Below are 18,522 nucleotides of genomic sequence, written 5' to 3' on the forward strand. Positions count from 1 at the left end.
CCTGCCCGCAGTGTCTGTGCAGCCTTCTAGGATGCCAGCCGAGGGGCACAGAGAATGCTTTAATTTCCTCCAAATTGGCTGACGGACCAGAGGTTTCTGGAAACTGTCACTGTCCCACAGAATCCAATACCACAGCAAGGAAGCTCTGTTTGAACACAGAGCAAACATACCCGGACGAGGCTCTGTCTGGCACAGAGGAGGCCGGCCCCTCGTGGGCACGAGAGCTGTTGGCGGGAATAGGGGAAGCAGGAAGGCCTTGATGGGCTAGAGCCCAGGAGAGGCAAGGCATAGAGAGGTAACCTCCAGAAGCTCTCGGCACGGTGAGCAGCGCCAGCGGGTGGAACCTAGTGCGGGCCACAAGCCGGGCACTGCCACCTCACTTAATCTTGACAAGCAGCCTACGCAGGGAAGCAGTTAGCTTGAGAGGCACGTGGAGGAGAGCCTGGACTGAGAATACTCACTGCCAGCAGATGGAGAGCCAGAATTCCTACCTAGGTCGGGCTAATTCCAAAATCTGGGCTGGCGACCATGAACTCGGCAGCTGGAGTCAAAGAAAAATCCTCATATTTCTAACCAGCTGGTCTAACACCTTCCAACAGTGATGAGAAACACAGGTACTGGGTCTGCTCCTACCCAAGTATTACTGAGCCTGGACCTTCAACCAGGTCCTGCCCTCCTCCTCCAAGTTGAGTGTTGATATTATTATTATTAATTTACATGTCTGTCAACACACCTATACTCCCTGAGGGCAAGCACAACATCTTAGGTACCTATACAGGCTCACCGTCTAGTGGGATGCTTGGCATGTAATGAAGTTCTGACAGATGTCTGTTGCTTAAATTAGGGGACCTTCAGCCAACAATCAATGTGTGATGTGATCAGCGCTGTGATGCATGCGTGTTTAAACACCAAAACGTGGACTTTAAGCTCCTTGAAGTCAGGAACGTTTGCTTTCTTTGTCACTGCCACGTCACTCAGAGAAAGGGGCTGCTAACAATTTGCTGAGGGGAGGGAGGGGAGGGAAGGAAGGTGGGCAGGAGAGGGGGAAAAGCAGTCCAGGAAAGCTCTAGGGGAAAGACACCAGTGGGCAGAGACTCACTGCATACAGAGGCATCAGGTGGATGAGATTGGCTGAGGTCACCCCAAGCAGAGGAAGTCTTCTGTGACAAGACAGAGGGAGACAGGAGGGTTCGGGAACAGCTATGAGGTCGGTATAATTGGGAAAAGGAAGAGAATGGTCGGAGATGAACTTGGACAGGTAGGCAGGGGCCAGACCACACAGGGACCCCAAATGGTTTTTTTTAATCCTGTATAGCACACACTAGGTACCTGGGTACCGTTCTACATATCCAGGTATCATCCTAAGCGCTTTATGTGCAAGACTTCAGCTAATTTTCACAACCTTGTGACTCTGGTACTATTAGCATTCCCATGTTACAGATGAAGAAACTGAGGCAACAAAAAGTGAAGGGCACCTGGTCTGTAAAAGGAAGAAATAGGATTCAAACTCGAGCACACCAGAGCCCAAGGCTGTTGCTTACATAACGTATCTTACAGATCAATCCTTTAACCCAATTAAGTTAGCAAGTTTTAGCACCCCTTCCCAAGAAGGTGCGTGGCACTGAATAAGGATACACTGAGGCTAAAGGAATCCTTGCCAGCAGCCGTCACGTTGATCAGGTAGGCTATTTACTCTTGTTAAATAAAGTCTTTATATACCCCAGTCTGTCCGCTTATAAATTTAAAATATATTCTATCGCTTTTTAAAAATCTATATTTAATTATACAGCATCAGTGAAATTTCACTTGGGGAACGATAATCTAACATAAGTGAATGCTTCCAATAGAAAAAGCTGTAATTTAAAATAAATTACTGTGTTAGGGAAAAAAATTTACTCTCTTCGTAGAAAAACAATTACTATCTGGTATCAGGTACCCCACGCAATTAGAAAGTCACATCAATAGCAAAGAACCAAATAAACACCCCAAATTCCTCCTCTCCCCATGTAGCTTTCACTGGTGATCCCAGCCACCAAGTGTGTGTAGCAGGCTCTGGTCCGAGTTTCATTAAGGCTTAAAATCAATTAAGCCACGGATTGGAACAATCATTCCTCCTTTGCAAAGTATTGATATTTTTTTCTTGGCCGCTTTAGGGCTTTTCCAGCACTCACGGGGAGATTTATGTTAGACAATTTCTTTCTGATTAAAACAAATCATAGCTCAACATTTCTAATTTCCTCCTTTCTAAGCAAGAAATGATCAGAGAACTCTGAAAACAGTGATCAAACTCATCGTGCAGAGGCTGGCACTAAAAACCTCCATAAAAACACTCCGGAGACTAGTTCTCTCCCCCTTCTCCCCCTCCCCCTCCCGTTTGTGTGTCTTTCTCTGTACGTCTTTTCCACCCCACCCCCACTCTGGCTCTGTTTGTCTCTGTCTCTGTCTCTCTCTCCAGCTCATCTCTCTTTCAGTAAGTGTCTGTTTTTGACAGGTTTCAGGGCAATTACTTATTAACCGAAAGGCAAAGGGATGTTAGAAGCAAAGCCCACCCCAGCTGGTTTTCTGACCTAAGTAATAGGAAAAAGAAGGTTTCTATATTTACCTCCAAAGGCATCACCCGAGATCTTTAATTTTTAGGGAAGTTACTGATTTCGGACTTCCCTGGTGGCCCAGTGGTTAAGAATCTGCCTGCCAACGCAGGGACACAAGTTCGAGCCCTGGCCCGGGAAGATCCCACGTGCCGCAGAGCAACTAAGCCCGTGCGCCACAACTACTGAGCCTGCGCTCTAGAGCCCACGAGCCACAACTACTGAGCCCGTGTGCCTAGGGCCGTGCTCCTCAACAAGAGAAGCGACCGCAATGAGAAGCCCGCACACAGCAACAAAGCGTAGTCCCCGCTCACCGCAACTAGAGAAAGCCCGCGTGCAACAACTTAGACCCAACGCAGCCAAACATAAATAAATAAAAATTAAGATAAATTTTAAATCAATTATTTTTTAAAAAAACAAGAAGTTACTGATTTCTCGTCAACCTTCTCTCTCTCGATCACACACACTCTCCAAGTAGAGACCAGAAGGCTCCTGGATGTACCCACAAGCCCTTCCACGGACTCCTTGAGCTGTGCCTTTCCAGCTGATCCACTTTGCCATCCTTCAAAATCAAGTTGATTTGTGAGCCGGCTGCCACTTCTCCAGAAGAGCGAGGGGAGCTGGCCGACTGAGAAGGCCCAAACCGGGGCTAGTGATTTTCAAAGAACTGGGACGCGAGGCACTTCACACCACGTCCCAAGAACGAGTCCATCTTCAACAAGCCAGCATGTAGCTGAAGAACTGCGGGGAATTCAGCGGCACCAACACGAAAACCGACTGACACAGCTGAGCACTCCAGAAAATATTCTGGTTATGTGTACCTTCTGCTTTTCCAGAAGCAGACCAATCCAAGCATCCCTTCCCACAGTGATAGGGTACTGCCTCCCGGGTTCTAGCCCCAAGGCTCAACGGTCAACCTTCAGTCATTCACCCAACAAACACTTACTCAGTCCCTCCTAATGGCCAGGTGCTGTGCAACACACCGGGGAAATACCGAGAGGAACACAGCAGGCAAGGCTTCTGTCCTCCTACAGCAGGTCATCTCTGCTGCTTATTTGCTATGTGGGCTTAGACAAGTTCCTCAACTTCTGTGCCTCGTTTCATCTGAAAATGGGATTCATACTATTACCTACCTCACAGGGTTGTCATAAAAATGAACTGGATTAAGGCATTTAAAGTGTTCCACACCGTGGCTGGCACACAATGCCACTACTACCATTACTATTATTATAGCATCATCCTCCTCATCGTCATGATCAAAATAAGAAGGAGAATTAAACTAGCCGCCCAATTGAGCATGAAGTGTTGGGTGCTTCTATTCCTGTCTTACAGGCAATTCTATGTTCTTTTTAAAAACATATACACATTTTTTTTCCACAGTAGGCAAATGGGCAGTATGACACTTTGTCTCAAAAGAAGGCATCCCTTGGGCTTCCCTGGTGGCGCAGTGGTTGAGAGTCCTCCTGCCGATGCAGGGGACACGGGTTCATGCCCCGGTCTGGGAAGATCCCACATGCCGCGGAGCGGCTGGGCCCGTGGGCCATGGCTGCTGAGCCTGCGCGTCCGGAGCCTGTGCTCCACAACGGGAGAGGCCACCACAGTGAGAGGCCCGCATACCGCAAAAAAAAAAAAAAAGAAGGCATCACTGCCTAAGTAACAGTGGATGGGTGAGTTACCCTCTCTGGGCCTCAGTTTTCCCAACTGTCAAGTGGGAGAGTTAAACTGGATGATCTCAGAAAGTCCTTTCCCATCCCCAAATGCTACCGCTTTACAAACACAGTCTACCCAAATGTGATCCTGTAATTCAAAACTTTCCCTAAAAAACAAACGACTTCACTAATTCGTGTCTGAATTTTCCATTACAACACTCTTGCATAGACTGGCTCATATCTTTGCAGGATCCCCTAAAAGTAATGGCTAAAAGAGTTATGTCAAACCCAGTGGCTCATATATGACTAAAAAGAACTTTATTTTTTTCACAGATGCCTTATAGTAACGTAGAATTATTCCTGCTTTTCTATGACGTCTCTGAAAAACTGTCTGTGTTGGCAGGTCTGCAAGGAGGCCAGCAAGCCCGCGATAGCACTTTGATCACTAACGTCACTGCCACGTGCCCCACCATCTCCTCCAATATTGCAGGTTTACCCAGGGCTGAAAATAAACATTTAACCAGCTCTCCCTCGTCCACGTTCACAGACCAGACAAGCCGTGAACCATCCCAAACAGAAGGCAACGCTGAATGATCACTGTTTAGCTCTGAACGGCGTTCTACGAATTCTGGGTAGATTTAACACCGGGGAGGGTCTGGCTCAGTCTAACATCAAGAATGCATTTCTGTTCCTCAAGTACACAGCACTATCCATAAGAGGGGGGATCTGGAAGCTTCCGGGCGGTGGGAGAAATCACACGAAAGGAAGGGTCTCTGGAACAGAAACTCCACAAAAGATCTGGAGTCACGGTTAGTTTTGCAGCTCTCGAAGGAATGGAGACAACCTTGGGCTGGAGTCTGGCCGGGCTTCTGTGGGAATGAAAACAGCAAGTTCTTAAAAGGAAAAATTAGGAGACGACCCAGAACTACAGGGACGAAGGCCGGTGTGAGGCTCAACCTGCCCCATCAGAAGCCAGACTTGACCTCTTCGCCATCAAGCCCAGCCAGGCCCAGACACCCATGGGTGGCCTGCTCAGGTTACTGGGGTAACCGCACCTGAGAGGGCTGCTCAGATGTCCCAGTTTCCCTCCTTGCTGATGCCTGCTCTCCTGGTATAATTATTATGACTCTGTGACTCTCCGCATTTCCTGGTCTGAATAATAAACGGTCACTCCACTCCTGAGAGAGGGCTGCAGGTATGTAAACATGTTTTGCTCTATTTTCACAGAGTTTCTGAGATGGAGGAACGTGTCCCCCACAATCTGTGAAAGGTTCTCAGAGCAGGAAAAGTTGGAAGGGATGATTATCCTTCTCCTTTGGGACTCAGTTCATGGACTTAAATGTCAGAAAACAAGCAAGTGTATTCAGCATCCTTCTCAGCCTTTCCAGCTCAGAACTGCCACTGTAACCACCGCTTACCCGGAGCACAGCTCACGTGTCTCCCGGCCTCCACACTCCCTCTCTGATTCAGCCTGAGCGTCTGTCTTTCTGCATCGCTATGTGTGGACTGCATCACCCCCATGGGGATCCTTCAGTGGCTGCCAGGACCGAGGGAAGAAAGCCCATGCTCCTAAAAGGACAGAATCCAAGGTCTTCAATGGTCTGGTTTCAAAAGGCAGGTTCCGGCCTCCAGAGACACCCGCATCCCACTCCAGCCGACGTGACTATGTGCCACTCCCAGGACAAGCTTCCATGCTCTGCTTGTGCCCTTCCTTCCACTGCAATGTGCCCTCACCCCCGGGGCTGACTGCAGCCTGCCAACACTGCCTTCTTCAAGGATCCTGCTTTGAAGCACGTGGGAAAAGCATCTTTCGTGAGTCCTAAGACCACCACGCTTCCCATGCTCACCGGGTCCCAGAACGGGTTACAGTTTGGCGGTATCGCCTCACTTGTCAAGTCCTTGAGGGCAATGATAATACAGTTAAGTCCCCTTCACACAAACGAGTTCCATTCCGAGAGTGCGTTCATAAGTCCAACAGTTAGCCTAGGTACCCAACTAACACACTCGGCTATGCACCGCTGCGTTTACGCTTGCTGCCAGACATCCTGGGCTTGAAATAAAGATGCTGTGCTACTGTACTCTATACAGTACTGTAAATTTCACAAAAGCACCTCCACTTGTAGAGGATGCACGCACGTGACAATGTACGCCACACACGTGAACTAGCTTACACATCTTTGAAAGTTCGCAGCTTGAAGGTTCGCGTGTAGGGGACTTACTATATTCTAAACTGACATATATCACCCATTACACATAATAGATGTTTAATAAATATTTATACAATTTTTTTAAGCACTCTGAAAATTTCTGGGTTAGCCGGTGAACAAGCTTGTAAGAACACCTGATTCTGGTAAACAGAGGTAAAAATCTGTACCTGCCCTTTTATTTAAAAAAAAAATCAAACAGCATGAGAATTGCAGAGCAGCACATCAGCATGTCCTGGAGAGACTGTGAGACACAGAGTGCTGGACTCCACCTCCAGAATTTCTGATCCAGGAGGTCTCCAGTGGGGCCCAAGAATTTGCATTTCTAACAGGTTCTCAGGTGATGCTGACAGTGTGGGTCAGGGACCATGCTTTGAATAGCACCGTGTAAATTTCTGCCCCACTGGAAATAGGGAGTAATCAATGAAACACCATTCAGACGGTCACAGATGTGCCCTATCCTTCCCTGCCTTAAAAACAGCACCCTCCCAGCCCCCCTTTTCATCTTTGTCTGCATATTGCTCACAGTTTGATGTAGATTTCAAGCACCCTGTAATTCATCAACGAATTCTCTCCTGGCTACACATTCCAAGTAATTAAAGTTCAGTAGTAACTTATTCTTTCTGCTCCAGCACCTGCATTTCATTTGTTTATATTTTCCCAGAGTCATAAACCTGAAGGGCTGTCCAAGTGCCATAATATTAGTGCAATAATCAAAGTTAATTAGTCCCTCTCAATAAACAACAACAAAGCCATTACAAAGATGCACTGAAGTTTCTTCCAGCCACCCAGTTTACAGATCGCATTGTGGCTGGAACAATTAGAATCTGAGAACTGCCAGGTAAATGAGGGCAGTGCTCTTCAGTCATTTCAAAGGAGACTCTGCACTTTGTTTGCACCGATGCCTTAACTCCAGGGAAGGCCCAGTGGGTCCAGGCTCTGCATCTGGTACCTGCTGAAGGGGATCAAAGCAGACAGGATTCTCCCCAGCTGCTAAAGCCTTACCATGTGCATCCCAAACTCCAATAATAAAAGAGGGACACAGGTTGCAAAGAAATGAGGGGCCAGCCTCACTGCCAACTTTTAGTAACCTGATGCCTTCAATAACTTTGGATTTATTATTTAGGAAATTTGAGGGATGTGAGTGTTAGGTGGGTTCTGATGAGAAGGCAGCCCAGTGGAACTCGGAGGGCAGAATCAGGGCCAGTGAGTGGAAGATGCTTGGAGGAAGATTCTCGCTTCGGTATAAGGGAGAACTTTCTAATTAAGAGGTGCACAGAAATAGGATGGGCTGTCTTGGGAGGGAGGAGCTTACCCATCCCTGGAAGAGTGTAAGTGAATGCCGGGTGAGCTCTGTTCAGGGATGCTGTTTAACTGGTCTGCACGTTGGGAAAAGGTTGGACACGGGGACCCGGATGGTTGACGCCACCCTAAGAACTTAGGATTCCCTGCACTTAGAGGCAATCGCTGGGTGAGTCCTCACGCCTTGTCCTTGGAACTTGCTGTCCAGTTTCTGTCTGAGATCCTTCTCCCCTGAGGCCATGACCCCTGTGTTTGTTACCCACTGCTATGTCACCCCTCTCCCCAAAGTGCAGTGGTTTAAGACAGTAAGCATTTGGGTTTTCACTAAGGTTCTATAGGTCAGGAATTGGGATGGCTCTGACTCGAGATCTCTGATGAGGGTGCCACTGATCTGTCAGCCGCAGTCACCTGCAGGCTTGACGAGCTCAGAGGAGTCTAGGAGGGCTCACTCGAGAGGCTTGTCGCATGGGGCTCGGTTCCTCATCACACGGGCTCCCCTCAGGGACGCCTGAGCATCCTCCCAGCATGGCAGCTGGCTTCCGCGCAGTGAGTGATCCAGGACCGCAAGCCAGGAGGAAGCCACCGGCCTTTGAAGACCCTTCCTGGAAGTCATGCTCTGTCAATTCAGCCACCTTCTATTCGTGAAGACTGAGTCACTAAGACAAGCCCACGCTTGAGGGGATGAGAATCAGGCTCCGCCTCTGAAAGGGAGGCGTAGCACAGAATGCGTGGACAGAGTTTAAAACTACCACAGCACTTCTAAGGGCTTCAGAATCAGTCACATCTGCACCCCGCACCTGGCTAAGGGGCAGGGGCTAGGTCCAGGTGAGCACCCCAGGTTCACAGAGTTGGTTCTGCCAACCCCAACCCCACGTCTCTCTGGCACTAACCACGGCCTCTGCGGACCCCAGCCAGCTCCGCACCAGGACGTGGGTTCCGGGGATACAGACAGCCACCTCCCCACCCTACCCGCACGCCCTAGGGACGTCAGGAGCCCCCGGTTCCTCACCTCGGCTCATCTCAGTATTACCTGACACAGTGATGGGAAGATGGAGAGAGGCTCGGTTGTTTCCTGGGACTCTGATCATTTATATATATTTTTAAAAAAAGGTATAAGAGGAAACACATTTTCCCACAAGATTTCTGAGAGTATTTGTCTAATTTAGGGATCTGTGTTGAACAAGTAACCCTCTCCTGAAACTACCAATTTTTTTTTTTCTGAGTCTTTACTACGTGCCGGGTTCTGTACAAGAGAGTATATTCGTTACTTCAGTTCAACCTGATGAACGCTGAGGGCCACTGTCAGCACCATTTCCATACTGCAGGTAAATAAACCAAGGTTCAAAGACATAACCAAACGTGCCCAGAGATACCCAGTGAGCACAGGATTCAATCCCAGGTCCCTGTGACTCTAGGGCTGGGGCTCCCTCTACTCCTCTGGGCTTCCTGCCTATAAATTAAAGCTTAGTCTATTTTAAATATATGCTTAAAATCAACCTTCACCTGTTGTAGCGTGAGCTGCCCCATCCTGAGACTGGCTGCCTCGTTTACGGCTCTCTCTCTATTTGTCCTTGCCTGGAAGATGTTATTGGCACAAGGACTGCTTCTCCTCTCTGCTTAATCTAACAACTGCTACGTCTGAGACTCTCTGTAAATGCCCCCATAATAAATATGAAAAACAATCTCAAGTATACTTTTTCCCACTTAAATAATGGACCCTAAATGCCTAGTGGCCAGAAGCAGAACCTTCGACCACTGGCTGAACACCATCTGAAGATGAAATCCATCTCTTCCAAGCACGTCAAAACTGTTTAACAAGAACTCGGGGGGCCCCATATTAATGAAAGAATGCATCTGCATTGAGTTTCACATGATTGGGAGTGATGGTTTGGAGCTACCCAGGTATGCTTGACTTTCACTCTTTAAAACTCAGCAGTAAATCACAGCCCTCGTTATGCGAAGGTTACAGTGGATATAAAGTATGAAATATTCAGTTCAAGACTGAGTGAAAAAAACCAAAACACACACACACACAGACAAAAAGAAGACACGAAGACGGTGATCAAAGACAATGAATAACAGGCGAGATTAAGTCAATGCAAAATTTTCAGAATGACAAATGAAATGCAAAACTTAGAGGAGAAGGACCAATCACAAGTTTTAGGCATTCTGGAGTCAGAGGAAACTCAGAATATTTGAGCAACCAATTATGTCTATGAGAGGAATGCATAATTTATTATCTGATAAAGAATCTTTCCGGAGCCTATGAAGAGGAAGGTCAAAGAGGCAGCTTCAGTGCAAGAGTACATATACACTACACAGCACTTGAAATGGAAGTCTGGGAAGAGCTTCCTTGGGGGAGGGGAGGTTTCATCAACTCCATCGGGCTACGAGAAGCCACCTGGGAAGCCCTCTTCCCTAGGTAACCACAGGGACCCTTACATAATGAACAGAGAAACACGCAAATCCTTACGAAGACAGTCTTTGGCTAAGTCCTTGAAAAAGAAAGGCCAGCCCTCCGACACAACACACACCAGTCATTTTGGATTGGGTAACAAGATGGCGCTGGGGTCAGGAGATATGGCTTCAAATCTTGGATCTGCCATGTAGCTGTGTGAGCTCAGGCAACGCTCTCCCCCTCTTGCAGCCCCTAATGCCTCATCTGCAAGATGGGTTTAACACATGACATAAATATTTTACTGCTAAGTGCTAAGCAGAGTGCCTAGTACAGACAGCTATGAATATCCAACCCCACCTGCGGGCGATGATAAGAAGATGACATTTTGTAAACAAAAACATCCCAAGAGAGAACTCTAGACCCTTTAGGCGTGTGTGTATGTGCGTGTGTATGTGCACGCTCGCTCGCTTATTGATTAAAGCAAGTGGTTTATATAGTTCTTGCTGGTCCGCCGACTTGTTTATACCATACTTCACTTATTGAAAATCCAATACTATACATAAAAACAATTTTTAAGGCAAAGAAATGAGGAACAAATCTAATGGCTGATGTGGGATGAACTTTGCCCAATAATCTATAGCTGTTAATAATATTAATAGTTTTTATATTTTTGTTTAGCTAGAGATCATTCAAAACAATGGGGATGAGCCTTACAACTTGTGATGCGTTGAATAACGATCAGCTTTTCCAAGCCAAGTCACCTGCTTAGACAGGCATCAGGCTCCTAGATCACCCACCCCATGCGCTGCATGCCTCCCCGGCCCCGCCCCGCCAACACACACAGACACACACAGACACAGACACAGACACACACACACACACACACACATCACATAAAAGAAGGCATCACACCTAAGGCCTTCGATCTGCAAAGGCAAATTATGGGATTTAAGCTTCTATTATCAAAGGAGAATGGGGGAAATTCCTACAAACACCAAAGACATACAGGATCGTAAAGTCAGAGTGGATTGGAGAGAGCATGAAAGCAGCTGGATTTCTCCAGTGGTTCTTAGAAGTGCAAGCAATTTTTTACTCAGCATCCTCCCCGTCACTCCTTAATATCACGTCATGAAAACTGGTTGTCGGTATCTATTAAAAGCAGAGCAGGGCTTCCCTGGTGGCACAGCGGTTGAGAGTCCGCCTGCCGATGCAGGGGACGTGGGTTCGTGCCCCGGTCCGGGAAGATCCCACATGTCGCAGAGCGGCTGAGCCCGTGAGCCATGGCCGCTGAGCCTGCGCGTCCGGAGCCTGTGCTCCGCAACGGGAGAGGCCACAACAGTGAGAGGCCCGCGTACCGCAAAAAAAAAAAAAGCAGAGCAAAGTGTTGGAACCCACGTGCCTAATACGTTGGCTGGTACCAAGTACTCCATACCTGGAAATAACAGTGAAATCACTACTTCCGATGCTTATCAATGAGGCTGCAATATGACATGATACTGTCACCTTTCCACATGGCTTCACTCCAACTGGATAAATAGACCCAGTATCAACGCTATTGAAAGCTAAGATAATTACAACACTTCACTCTCTCCAGCATCAAACCGTGTGGCCACAATGAGCTGAGCATGCGCTCTTCTCTCGCTAACATACGCATATTCCATTACCTCTGACTAATCAATCTTTCCTCGTACCCCTCGTCTCCCTGCTTTCTCAATAACCATTCTGATATAAACCTCTGCTTGCTGTTCCTGATGACTGATCCCTTAATCATCTTTCCTAAATATATGCAAAGTATATTTCTTTGTAAATACAAAAGAAAAAGCAATCACATAAATAATTAAGATGGCTTTTCAAATGACAGTTGAGGGCTAATACAAGCTCCACTGGAAAATACTCATCAACAAACTAAATACACATCTATTAAAATGTAGGAGTCCAGACATATGAAGACAGAAAAAGAATTAATTGCAACTTCATTGGAATCATGCTGATAAACACCCTCCTTACAGCTCCTCTTTCAGGCACTTGGAGGTTAAGAAAAGTAAGCATCACTTTGTACTTTCATGTATGAATAAGAAATTATTATTAATAGCAGCGGCTAACATTTAATTGAACACTTAATCCCAGCAATCCCACTCCTGGGCATGTATCTGGAGGAAACCATAATTCGAAAAGATACATGCACCCCAATGTTCACTGCAGCACTATTTACAATAGCCGAGACTCGGAAGCCACCTAAATGTCCACTGACAAAGAAATGGATAAAGAAGGTGTGGTACTTATATACAATGGAATATTACTCAGCCGCAAATAAACCGAAATAACGCCATTTGCAACAACGTGGATGGGTCTAGAGATTATCATAGTAAATGATGTCAGTCAGAGAAAGACAAATATCATATGATATCACTCATATGTGGAGTCTAAAAAGATGATACAAATAAACTTACTTACAAAACAGAAACGGACTCATAGACTTCAAAAACAAACTTACGGTTACCAAAGGGGAAAGGCTGGCGGGGGGAGGGATAAATTAGGAGTTTGGGATTAACATGTACACACGACTATACATAAAATAGATAACCTACAAGGACCTACTGTAGAGCACAGGGAACTCTACTCAATATTCTGTCATAACCTCTATGGGAAAAGAATCTGAAAAAGAATGGATATATGTATAACTGAATTACTTTGCTGTATACCGGAAACTAACACAACAATATAAATTAACTGTACTCCAATATCAAATAAACGTTTTTTAAAAGAAATTATAATTAATAGCAGCGGCTAACATTTAATTGAACACTGAATCTATCACCAGCCATGTGTTAAGTACACATACAGTCAATGCCTTAATACTCACAGGTGCCTGAATCTCCCGGCACAGATATTAGTATTTAGGTCTTACGGATGAAAAAACTAAGGTTTAGAAAAGAAACTTGCCCAAGGTCACAGAGTGTATCTGCTTCTAATCTTTGCCAATATAATGCAGCATATTTTAGAGCCATGTTTATCACCTGGAGATGACTTGCCTCCCCAAAAGACATATGCCCAAGAGGCATCTTGAAGACCACACCGCCTGCCTTTTCCAGACCTCTTGGAAATCTCGGGTAGATAACCCAAGAAAACACAAGAGTGGCCGAGCCGGATCGCTGTTGTGTGCTCCTGGCCAATGGTATGTCATCCTAACCAGTCGCTGGGAAGACTTGAAGTCTAGGCCAAATAAAAAGACAAGTTAGGAAAGCCTGGGCTCGCAGTCTTTCTCGGGGACCAAGCCTTCTCGCCAACCTCAACATACTTGGGTCCCTCCTCCCTTCTGATAGGGGGATGGATCCAAGATGCACTCTGGAGAATCAGGAGTGGGTCACCTAATCACTCCACGGTGGCGGGGGGGCCGTCAGCCCCTCTTCCAGGCCAGCCCACCCTGCCCACCTCACTGTCATCTCAATCCCCAGGAGATGCTGGAGCTTCACAACATTCCTGGACCCCCCCATTCACTAACGGGCGGCCTCCATAGGCCAGCTAGCTCTCTGACACTGCCCATGTCACCCTTTACACGATAAGCAGATTTAAGTAAGGCCTGGTACACGTGAGGCAGGCTGGGCACTTAAAACAATCCCATGCCCTCTTTGAATCCCCCTTCCACCCCAGCCATGGCCCCAGACCTTTTCCTCCCCGCACACACTGGTAGGTGCCTGGGCAACCGCAGGCCCACCTGCTCCAGCTGTAATCAACAATCCTCCTTCCTCCCCAGGACCAGAAGTTTTAGAGATCCAAAATTTAGAACCTATAATAAAGTAAGAGGGAGGAGGGTGCCCCACTTTCAAAAGCCCTCCGTTGGGATGCTGGAGTCTTGTGGCTGTGCATAAGATGCATTCTGAGAGCTAATCATCTACTGTTCTTCTCAGACAACACCTCTTGGAGGTCTTCAGATCTCAGGATGGAGTGTGGGGTGTGCCAGACCTCCATAAACAGAGCGACAAAACCCCACTCCAATAAGTACTTAGGAAAGAGTAAGCCCCAGCACTGCAGGGATTCAGACACACCTAACTGAGTCCCAGGCTTGGAGAACGCACATGGAGTTCTCACATACAGACAGTGCTGCTGAGGAAAAGAGAAGCCACTCCATCCCCAAAATAGGAAGATGAACTTCCTACTCAGCCAGCCATCTGGGGTCCTTGAAATACCCGGGAGAAAATTAGGCATTTGTCTTAGGAGTAAGGGACATGAGCAAGTAATCCACTTGGGGATATGAATGAGGTAAACCACATCCTCATATGGTTACTGCTAACAACACAGGCAGGAACCTCATTTCCAGAGGTTCTGTACTTAAATATAACTGGGGACTCATGGACGCCCCCGTCCTCCCTCGCTTTTTAATTATGCTAAATGGATTGGCCTTTTAAGAGGGTAGTTCATTTCTACACTGTCCACGTTACCCAATTTTAATTGTTTTCAATGCTTCCCTTATTTCTAACTTTGGAGCATCTAAAACATCTCAGCAGGAGGGCATTTCCTGTTGAAATAATCAGCAGTAGTAGTAATTACATATATGCTCTCAATATAATTCCATGTGGAATGTGCTGTCATTTAAGTTATATTTTACAAAAGAGCTGGATCTCCCCCACAAAGTGTCCTGAGGACTCCATACAGGACATCTTGAATGAAAAGCGATTGCTTAGGACAATAAATAACGGACATCAGAGCAGCTTCCTCTGAGAAATATGATTAATCCTGACATTAATCACTCCAATAGCATCTAGCAATTTTTAAAGCAAAGCCTGGAACAGGTAACGCACACACACGAGGCTGGACGTGGTAGAAAAGCTGGGCCGTGGGGTGGAGGCCAGATGGACACACCGGGACCCACCTCCGCGCTCACCAGCTGTGTGACTCTGGGGGACTCCCTTCACCTTTCTGAACCTCCACTGGCTCCCCTGTGAAATGAGGAAAAGCAGGTTTTTGCATCATCTTAAATAAGGGACACAGGGGCTTCCCTGGTGGCACAGAGGTTAAGAATCCACCTGCCAATGCAGGGGACTCAGGTTCGAGCCCTAGTCCAGGAAGATCCCACATGCTGCGGAGCAACTAAGCCCGTGCGCCACAACTACTGAGCCTGTGCTCTAGAGCCCGTGATCCACAACTACAGAAGCCCGCACACCTAGAGCCCGTGCTCCGCAACAAGAGAAGCCACCGCAATGAGAAGCCCGCGCACCACAACGAAGAGTAGCCCCCGCTCGCCACAACCAGAGAAAGCCCACACACAGCAACAAAGACCCAACGCAGACAAAAAACTTAAATTTAATTTAATTTAATTTAAATAAATAAATAAAAGGGATACAAAAGGCCCTGACCAGGACGGGGCACATGACAGGGACGCAATAAATGGTGGCTCTCAGATGCCGGGTGGTGGACGTGAGAGTTACATTCCACTGGCTTGGAGGCAGACATGAGTGTCAGGGACGCAGCGATTTGGGCCGGGCCAGAAGAGAAACACCAGGCAGGGAGGAACTCCATTCCCAGAGCCTCAGCACGTGTGAGCCGATGCTAAGCTAAATGCCCAAAGACCTCGGAGGGAGCTTTTGCTGCAACAAAAATCTTTGCATCGTTGTGAGACTCTCCGGCACGGCGCCGCTGTGTTGCAGTACCTTCCAGGCTCTGTGTGTGATGTGATTCATGCCAGATAAAGTACGGACCTCGAGAAACACAAGAAGGTGGCATCTACTAACGTGCCAGACAAAATCCCTATGCAGAGACCAGGTAAGGAAAGGCCTGGAGGAAACCAAGTAGCACAGACCCAGGGTGGGGACACGGGGACAGGGCACGGGGAGGCGGCTCCACGCAGGTCGCTGAGGCAGCTTCTCACACACTCTGTACTCTGGTAACGGTGCAATGAGGCGAAATGGTAATGACGGCTTTTGGTGCTAAATTGGAGCTTCCATAATCAGAATCTAGGGGGAGTAAGGAATGTGGTCCAATGGGGTTCACAGAGAACAAGTGAACAGACGAGAGACGATAAAAGTGTTGAGTTTCTTCAGTCTACAACCTCTAAAATCTAATGTGAACATTAGAAATTCCATGTGAGTGTAAGTTTGGTTTTCCTTCCCATTTCCTCTATTCACATCCCTGACAGCGAATATTTTTGGGATAATTCTTCCCGTGGGGGAGTTGTCTGCTGGTCGGCAAGTTACTCTACGCGAGAATGTACCTACACAATGATAAATGCGGGCTTCTGAAACTGACTCACAGGGACCCAGTTATGGCTCAGAAAGCAAGAAAGAAAAACTAAATGGCGGGTCTTTGAGATCATCCTGTTCAACCTTCTCTTTTAGAGACGAGGAAACGGGGGCACCAAATGGATCAAGAGACTTTCCAAAGTCCCACAGTTAATGAGGGCAGATCCAGAAATTTCTGCCCCTACGCATCAAACAAGAGTGATAATGGGATAAATCCAGATGAATCTGTCCTCATATATGACGGGAAAGGAAGACAACTTTTAAAATGTGTAGATAACTGGGTTTGAGCATTATCTTCCAAGTCTGGTTTAAACATTAGCATCACATTGTACAAGACGGCTCTGACAATATCACGAGTGCCACTGGAATTTGATTTTTTTTAGTCTAAATATGATGTCACATGGGCAAAATTTTACGAGTTTGATACTCCCTGCTGCTCGATCCCAGGTACCGTTCTAACATTTTCGGTGGAGGCAGAAATTGGCCCAACTTACTAGATGAAAACTGGAAACAGCTACCCAAGCTTTAAGTCCATGTGCCCTTTGAATCAATGGGTCCACTGCGAAGATTCTGCCCTACGGTGTATTCACAAAAGCATGTATCAAGAACGCTCACTGCAGCAGAGATTAGAGTCAATTTTGGATGAAAATGTGAGAGAGACTGAACTTTAAGAGAGCATCACTTGGAAGAGCAGAACAATGACAACAACCTCCATGTCCACCAAAAAGGGAGACTGGTTAAATAATGACAGCATAAACACATGATGGAGTATCATACAGCAGCTAAAAGCAATAAGGATGACCTCTATGCACTGCTAAGAAAAAAAACCTCCTCTAGTAGTAAGTGAAAAAAAATCAAGGTACATAACAGTATGTAGGTGTGTTGCGTAGTATTCACAACCTTTTTCTGGAAGAACATGCAAGAAACAGTTAGTGATATTTACCTCCCAAGAGAAGAACTGCAGAGGACTTTCACTTTTCGTTTTACACACTTTATGAAGATTCAAACCATATGCATGTATTACCATTTGCTCTCTGTACATCTCTGAAGACTGCTCTATACCACCTAGTGGAGGTTATTGTACTTTTTAACTTTGAAGTTAGAAATATGCTAAGATAACTGGAAAAAAGCGGGCCCTGTTTGTTTTTTTTTTAATTTAACTCAAAATAATGAATCCAGTGAGATCATGACAAGAGTTCATTTGAAATATACTGAACCTGAAATTCTGCTTGAAAAAACAGAAATAAATCTCCCTTTTCTTGACTTTCATAACTTCTCAGTCCAGAACACCGGACATTCTCTTAAACAGACCATGGTGTATTTCTTCGGATGGCAAGAAATCTTCCATGCTTTTCAGAGAATGAAGACAGTCTTGGCAAGGATTATCCAACCCGTTCATGCTCTGCTCCAGGCACCTGACTGTCTCCCCCTCACCCCCCTCCCGCCCCCGCCCCAGGGCCACTGCACAGGCCACCCCCTCTGCCCGGTTTGACCCTTCTCCCACCTTCCCCTGATCCTTCTTGAGATCTCGGCTCAGTCACCTCTTCTTGGGGACTCCCAAGTGTCCTCCGCCTCCCTGGCATTACTCACCACTCTGGAGCGCCACATCCTTTTTTCGTATCACTTTCCATCATTTCAAGTCTACACTGATGTTTGCCTTTCTTTGGATGGAGCTGTCTTCCACCCTCAGCTGAAAGCTCTACAAGGACAGTGGCAACACCTGTTTTTCCTTAACACCGGATGCCCAGTGCCTCTGACAGTGGGGCACTTCACAAACACGGGAATGAATGAATGCAGTCTGGACATCACTCCAAAGCCCAGTGACGTGTTAAAAAAAATCAATCAAGCTGTGTCACTCTGGCTCAAACCCTCTCATGTCACCACTGACTCGGAGTCCCTTGGCAACCTCCTCCCGCTTCACCGCCCTCCAGCCACGCTAGCGTCCCTGCTGATCCTAGAATCCTCCGGGCACGCCCCTACCTCCCTTGCACGTGTGTAGGAAGTATTTCCCCTGACTTCTGCACAGCTCACCATTTTACTTCCTTCAGACCCTGGATCAAACGTCACAACTTTAGAGAGGTCCCTGCTGGCCACCCGATCTGAAATAACCCACGCCGTCAACTCCTGGGCCCTCACTCTGCTCTA

At 46.9% G+C, this 18,522-nt stretch overlaps 1 protein-coding gene across 1 annotated transcript in view; it reads right to left on the reverse strand.

Moving 5' to 3' along the window:
* The window catches only part of WWOX (WW domain containing oxidoreductase), a 973,003-nt gene that overhangs the window by 896,312 nt on the left and 58,169 nt on the right, over positions 1–18,522 (reverse strand). The window lies entirely within an intron of this gene.

The sequence above is a fragment of the Stenella coeruleoalba genome (genome assembly GCF_951394435.1).
Source record: "Stenella coeruleoalba genome assembly, chromosome: 20".
In the NCBI taxonomy this organism is placed as follows: Eukaryota; Metazoa; Chordata; class Mammalia; order Artiodactyla; family Delphinidae; genus Stenella; species Stenella coeruleoalba.